Below are 8,158 nucleotides of genomic sequence, written 5' to 3' on the forward strand. Positions count from 1 at the left end.
ATATCTAGAAATAACTATTTATCATGGATACTGGATGCTGAAATCCATCTTGATTCAATGAATCTTGGAGATACCATTAAGGCTGAAAATAATACATCCCAAAAAGATAAAGCCAAAGCCATGATTTTTCTTCATGTCATCTTGACGAAGGATTGAAAAATGAATATCTCACATTAAAAGATCCTGTAGATCTGTGGAAAGACCTTAAAGAAAGGTATAATCTTCAAAAGACGCTGATACTTCCTCAAGTTCGATATGAATGGACGCACTTGTGTCTACAGGATTTTAAATCCATAAATGAATATAATTTAGCAATATTTCAAATCACCTCACGAATGAAATTATGTGGGAAAAATATAATTGATAATGATATGTTAGAGAAAATTTTCTCGACCTTCCATGTCTCGAATGTGCTCCTACAGCAACAGTATCGAGAAAAATAATTTAAAAAATATTATGAGTTAATTTCTTACCTTCTTGTTGCTGAACACAACAATAAGTTGCTTTTAAAAAATCATGAAGCGCGCCTAGCTAGCGCCGCGCCATTTCTTGAAACAAATGCAGCAAATCATTACCCTAGAAGAGGTAAATGGCAATGTTTTAGTAGCAAGAAAAATTATGGAAGGAAGAAGAATTATGTTCACAATAAAGGATCTCACCATAAGTGGGATAAAGAAAGAAACAATGGGAAAAATAAATCAATAGAGGATAAGTATTTTCATTGTGTTGGAAAGGGTCATTGGTCGCATACCTGTCGTACCCCAAGGTACTTAGTCGATCTTTATCAAGTATCTTTGAAAAAGGATGATGATAAAGGAAAGGAAACAAATTTTGTTTCAAATAATGTTGAAAATTCTACCACTCATTATGATGTATCTGATTTTTTTGAGGATCCTAAAGGAAATATTGGTCATTTGATCAATGATGGAATAATTTAATATGTGAAATTGTTAAGTATTCATGTAAATAGATAATGTAAGGAACTTATCGTTAAGTTTTATTTTCTATGTATTTAAGTTTTAAATATGATGTATATAAATAATAAAATATTAACGTTTATATTTAAGAATTTTGAAATCATTGAATGTGTCAAGTTTTAATAATAATAGTGGTAATAATAAAATTTTAGTATATGACATTATGTACAATGTTTTTTAGAAAAATAATTTCCATCAAGAATTCAATTTGACTGTGCATGTATTACTACTCATTTATTATTATTTATCTTTGAAGAAAATAGCAAGGATATATAATGAAGATGTATGCTTTGTGGATAGTGCAAGTTCGCACACCATTCTCAAAAGTGATATATATTTTACCTATCTTGTACCAAAAGAAGAGTATGTTAATACTATTATTGGCTCAAGCAATATGATAGAAGGCACTGAAAGAGCTATAAATTTATTTTCCGGAGGAACAAAATTTATAATAAATAATGCACTATTGTCTACTAAGTTTCTAAGAAACTTATTGAGTTTCAAAGATATTCGCCGAAATGGATATCATATTGAGACAATGAATGAGGAAAATCAAGAGTATTTATATATCACAACTCATGATTCAAATAAGAAGGTTATATTAGAAAAGTTACCCTCAAATTCATCTGGGTTATATTATACCAAAATTAGTGCAATTGAATCACATGACATTGTAAACTAGAAGTTTATTAGCCCAAATGAATTCATAACTTGGCATGATCGATTGGGTCATCCGAAAATAACCATAATGCAGAGAATTATTGAAAACTCGCATGGACATTCACTAAAGAACCAGAAGATTCTTAAATCTAGTGAATTTTGTTGTGCTGCATGTTCTTAGGAGAAGTTAATTTTAAGACTATCACCAGTAAAGATTGGATTTGAGCCCCTGAATTCCTAGAAAGGCTTCAAGGCGATATATGTGGACCTATTCATCCACCATGTGGATCTTTTAGATATTTTATGGTCCTAATAGACGCATCTTCGAGATGGTCACATGAGTACTTATTGTCTTCTTGCAACCTGACGTCTGCGAGATTATTGGCTCAAATTATTCGATTAAAAGCACAATTTTCAGAAAATTCAATCAAAACAATTCGTCTTGATAATGCTGTTGACTTTACTTTCCAAGCCTTTGTTGTTTATTGTATGGCTAACGGAATAAGTGTTGAACATCCAGTAGCTCATGTTCACACACAAAATGGGTTAGCAGAATCACTTATTAAATGCTTCCAATTGATTGCTAGACCCTTACTTATAAGAACAAATCCCAACCTCGGTTTGGGAGCATGCAATTTTACATGCCACAGCACTTATTCGTTTGAGGCCAACGAGTTAACGTCAGTTCTCTTCAATGCAATTAGCTTTTGGCCAATAGCCAAATATTTCCCATTTAAGGATATTTGGGTATGCAATATATGTTCCCATTGCACTACCTTCTCGCACCAAAATGGGACCCCGAAGAAAATTGGAGATCTATGTTGGATATGATTCTCCCTCTATAGTAAGGTATCTTGAGATACAAACTAGGGATGTATTTAAAGCCCGATTTGCGGATTATCATTTTGATGAAACAAAATTTCCAGCATTAGGGAGAGAGAATAAGCTTCGTGAAAAGGAACTTAATTGGAATGCATCATCGTTAATGCATTTAGATCCTCGATTAGGGCAATGTAAACTAGAAGTTCAAAAGATTATACATTTGCAAAGGAGAGCAAATGAATTGCCTGGTGCATTTTCTGATATAAAGAGGATAACCAAATCCTATATACTGGCTGAAAATGCTCCGATTCGAATTGATGTCCCAATCGGATAAATTGCCACTGAAGCAAACTCACGCTAGAAGTGTGGCAGGTATGTCGGTTCCAAAGACAAAAAATCTTTGAAAAGAAATGAGGTAAATACTATTCATGTTGAAAAAGACATAGTAAAGACACTTGTAGTTGTCAAAAATTCTGATATATTTTTAACGCCATAGGACGTTCAGCTACTTGAAAATTGTGAAAATGACGAGATCTCGATAAATTATATCTTTACAGGAGAGAAATGGGACCAAAATAAGACAATTGTCCATGAAATATTTGCATATAATGTGGCATTAAATATCATGAATGAAAGTAAGGATCTTGAGCCAAGATCAGTCGAAGAATGTCGACAAAGAAATGATTGGCCAAAATGGGAAGAAGCCATGAAGGTTGAGTTAAACTCACTTGCAAAACGTGAAATCTTTGGACCTGTAGTCCGTACGCCAGAAGATGTAAAACCCGTTGGATACCGATGGATATTTGTGAGAAATCAAAATGAGAAAAATGAAGTTGTGCACTACAAAGTTCGACTTGTGGCACAAGGTTTTTCACAAAGACCCGGTATAGATTATGAAGAAACATATTTTTCTGTAGTGGATTGACAAACCCCATTTTGACGGTTTATCTTGTATTGATTTTTGGGGATTTTATAACCTTTTACCCACATTTATCCAATGAAATAGCATGGTTTTATAACTTCTCCTTTAATTGTGCTTAAGAGTGAAAACATGCTTTTTAGGTCTTAAAATGAATAAATTCAATTCACCTTGATTCCATTAGATGCCTTGATATGTTTGTTAAGTGATTTAAGGTTTAGGAGGCAAAGATTGGATCAAGGGAATGAAGAAAGAAGCATGAAAAGTTGGAGAACTCATGAAGAAATGAAAGAACCGGAAAGCTGTCAAGCCGACCTCTTCGTACTTAAACGATCATAACTTGAGCTACAGAGGTTCAAATGATGCGGTTCCAATTGGGTTAGAAAGCTAACATCCGGGGCTTCAAAATGATATAAGATTTGCCATAGTTGCTACACGCATGGTGGCGCGCACGCGCATAGTACGCGCACACGCCGTTGCTGCCACCTAGTCCACTTGAAGCAAAACGTGGCCAGCGATTTTAGAAGCCTTGTGGGCCCAATCCAACTCATTTCTAATGCTATTTAAGCCAAGGATTGAAGAGGAATCAACTGAACTTTTAACCATTAGTCATAGTTTAGTTTTAGAAGTAGTTTCTAGAGAGAGAAGCTCTCACTTCTCTCTAGGATTAGGATTAGGATTAGGTTTAGTTCTTAGATCTAGATTTTAATTCACCTTCTTCTACTTCTATCTTCTCAATTCCTTGTTGTTACATTCATTCTTCTTCCATTATTTTATTTTAATTTCCTTTATGTTGTTCTTATACTTTGTTATAGATCTACTATTGTTCCTTCCATTTCCTTTCAATTCAATAAGAGGTAATTCATAATAATTATTCTTCTTTTCTTTTCTATTGTTGATCTCTTGCTTTTGTAGTTAGATCTCTCTTTAATTCTTGCAATTTATGTTGTTTACTTTTATTGCCTTTTATGTGTTTGTTGAAATGCCTCTTCTAGATATAGTGTAGATTTTGTTCCTCTTGGCCTAGGTAGAGTAATTAGTGACACTTGAGTTATCTAATTCCTTTGTTGATTGGTAATTGGAGAGATTGCTAATTAGTTTGGAGTGCACTAAAGCTAGTCTTTCCTTGGGAGTTGGCTAGGACTTGTGGCTCAAGTCAATTCATCCACTTGACTTTCCTTTATTTAGTAAGGGTTAACTAAGTGGTAGCAATGAACAATTCTCATCACAATTGAAGAGGATAACTAGGATAGGACTTCTAATTTTTATACCTTGCCAAGAGCCTTTTATAGTTGTTAGTTTACTTTCTTGCCATTTATCTTTCATGCCTCTTATCAAAACCCCAAAAATAACTCAACCAATAACAAAACACTTCATTACAATTCCTAGGGAGAACGACCCGAGGTTTGAATACTTTGGTTTATAAATTTAGGGGTTTGTTTTAGTGACAAACAACTTTTTGTATGAAAGGATTATTGCTTGGTTTAGAAACTATACTTCGACGAGATTTTATTTGAGAAATTCTAAACCGTCAAAAAACCATTCATCAAAATGGTGCCGTTGCCGGGGAATTGCAATGGTGTTGTGTTATTGGTTATTGTATATATGTGAATATTGTGAATATGTTTGCTTTTTGCTTCTTTGTTAATTTTTAGTTTGTTCTCTTTATTTGTTCCTATTTTTTTTTGTTTTTGCCCTCTCCTATTATCATGAATTCTCACTTTGACTATGAGTGTAGTTACAATTATGTTGTAGGTGACGAGGACTATAATGAAGAGGTGTATCAAGGATGGAACAACCAAAGGTGGGAGGAGCCATATGCATATGATCAATCTTCATGGCAACAACCTCCACCAATGCACTATGAAGAAGAGCCATTCTATGATGCATACCAATCCAATGGCTATGGTGAATCTGCTTGTGACTTTCAAGAACCACCACCATATGCCTATGAATCATATCCTCAACATGAACCTCAACCACACTCACAAGCCCTTTCTCACCAAACACCTTCCCATGACCCCAACCTATATCCATCCTACCAACAACCATATGAGCCATATGAACCACATATAGAGCCACCACCATTCCAACATTAATATTTTCAAGAGCCACCTCCTCCATATTATTACCAAGATGAACCACCTCCAATAAATGAAAATTTTCAACCACAAGGTGAATACTACTTTCCACCACAACCTCCCATGGAAAAATACTCATATCCATTGAACCAAGAGCCACATGATCCTAATCATATTATCCAAGAGGAACAAGAGTCAAGGGATCGTCTCAAGGAAGCATTGGATCAATTTCAAGCAACCATGGAGTGTGTTGTGCAACAAGTGGAAAGAGTGGAGAATATTGAACCACCACAACTCTACCAAGAAGAACCATCTTCCTACTATGAACCCTTCCCCCAAAATGATGAATCCTTCCACCCACCCAAACCTCCAATGGATGAGACCCTTGGTGTTCTTATTCAAGGGCAAGAAGAGATGAAAAGGGATGTGCAAAATTTTATGGCCGCCTTGGATGCGGTAACAAATCAATTAGCCTCCCAATGCTTGAACACTCAAGGAACTCCCATGGCTACATGTGGAGAATCGAATGAAGAACATAGCATGAAGGAGAGATTGGAAACTCCGGTGGGAAATGAGGGAAGTTGCTTTGTATTGGAACAATTGGAGGAAGCTTTAATTGTTGAAGACAAGGAAGAAGTGGTGGAAGACTTAGGAGATGCGGAGCCTCCATGGGAACATAGAGTTGAAGAAAACCCCTCCAAGATGATTGAAATTGATGCTAGGGAGGAAAGTGCACACCTTCCAAGGCATATTCCATATGAAGACTTGGATGGGATAGAGCAAGAATTGAGTTCCCATGGCAATGAAGAGCAAGCATCAATTCCTAGTGGTGGAGAATCCTTTGAACTTGAAGAACCTTCTCCCGGTGCATTTGAAAATGTTGTGGAGGTAAACTTCTTTCACCCTCCCAATTATAGTTTGATTAAGGGAAAAGGCTTAGATAGTATTAATAAACAAAGGATTGAATTAGAGAAATCTTGTGAAGAGGTGGAGATCCTTAGAAAAAGGAGGATGGGAGTGGAATATGCTTTGTCAAGAACCTTGGAATCATCTTTGCCTAGGTTGCCATCTACACCTTCATTTGAGTGGGTGAAATTCATTTCCATTAGCTTTATTGTCCCACTTGAGTATGGCTTGCTTGAAACGGATGGGAAACTTCGGATGCTTTGCGGGATGAAGCGTAAGCGAAAGATGTTTCGTGGTTGGCGTTGCAAATCAAGGCTCATTTTGGTTGATACTTCAATAGTTGAATACAAAGGTGGGAATAGTGCTCAAATAGATAGGTCTAGGAGGTTTGTTGGCCACTATATAGAGAATTCACCTTACTTACCACCTGGATGGACTAATAATGATAATCAACTTCAAGACGGGTGTGAAAATAAAGTGTGGGATCCCGGATTACAAGAAGAGGATCAACTTTGGGAGCCCCAAGCTTGTGAAGAACTCCATCAAGAATTGGCTCAATCCATGAAGAATCTTGGGGCACAATGGAGAACCAAGCATCGGTGGGAGTTCCAAGATGAGTACAAGCATAAGCCACCTTGATGAGGAGCTCCCCATAAGTCCAACTTAAGGACAATAAATAAAAGTGCTAGCTGGGAGACACCCCACCATGGTAAAATCCTTTCATTTTCTCTTTTGTACGTATTGGTAGAACTAGTTTAATTTCATGTTTAGATTAGTTGGTTGAGTTTAATTAGTATTTTAACATGTTCAATAAGGTTTTAGGGTGTTTTGGTAGTAGCATGGAGGTTTGGAATGCTTGGATTGGTGCAAAAACATAGCAAAAATTTTTGAAAAACAGAACACCATCCACGCGTTCGCGCACATGACGCGTATGCGCACCTGAGCATGTTTTAGCCAGCCACGCGCACGCGCACTGTACGCGTACGTGTGGATGCAAAATTTCACCTCCAGCCAAAAAACCCGAGAGTTAGGCCTGCACTGTGCAAACATTGGGCCTGAGGCACAAGTCTATGCACGCGAGCGCGCACCTGGCACGTACGCGCACATCATCTTAAATTCGCAATGCACGCGCACGCGCACTATGCGCGCGCGCGTCGATTGCACAATCTGCACCCCCGGTACTTTTACCCGAGAGTTGTGCCAGACTTGGGCCGACATTGTGCCTCCGGCCTAACTCGATGCACGCGTGCGCGCACTTGGCGCGGACACGTCCTTCGACCAATATACCCGTCGACGCGTAAACGAGCATGACGCGCACGCGTCGGTAAAAAAAAAAGAGTTTTTTTTCTCCCCTTCCATTTTCTTTTGCTTATCACACTCGCATACTTCTACTCTTCCCATTTTCATTTAGTTTTTGTAGCATGTTTTCGTTTTTTTTAAGTCATTTAATAATGGTGTTGCATCCTCCTACTCAATTGTTGAGGATTCCTTGCATTATTTTGGTGCTTCTCGACTTGTTTGATATCGTTGGGTGATGAAACTTTTAAATCAATGCTTCATCTTGTATGACTCTTGTGTCCTTGTGCATTGATATGACCTCATATTGTCTTTCATGACCCACTTCCTCTCATTTGAACTTGATGCTACATACACTCTTCATGCTTTAACTTTACTCTTGCATCGAGCTTAATGATATGCCTTAGCTTACATTGTTTCTCACTCACGTGCTTAGCTAACATGTAGTAGGGAATCATACTCTTAGTTGGCATTAGCCCCCGCCTATGTTCTAATTG

This window comes from Arachis hypogaea, chromosome 10 (assembly GCF_003086295.3).
Source record: "Arachis hypogaea cultivar Tifrunner chromosome 10, arahy.Tifrunner.gnm2.J5K5, whole genome shotgun sequence".
NCBI lineage: Eukaryota > Viridiplantae > Streptophyta > Magnoliopsida > Fabales > Fabaceae > Arachis > Arachis hypogaea.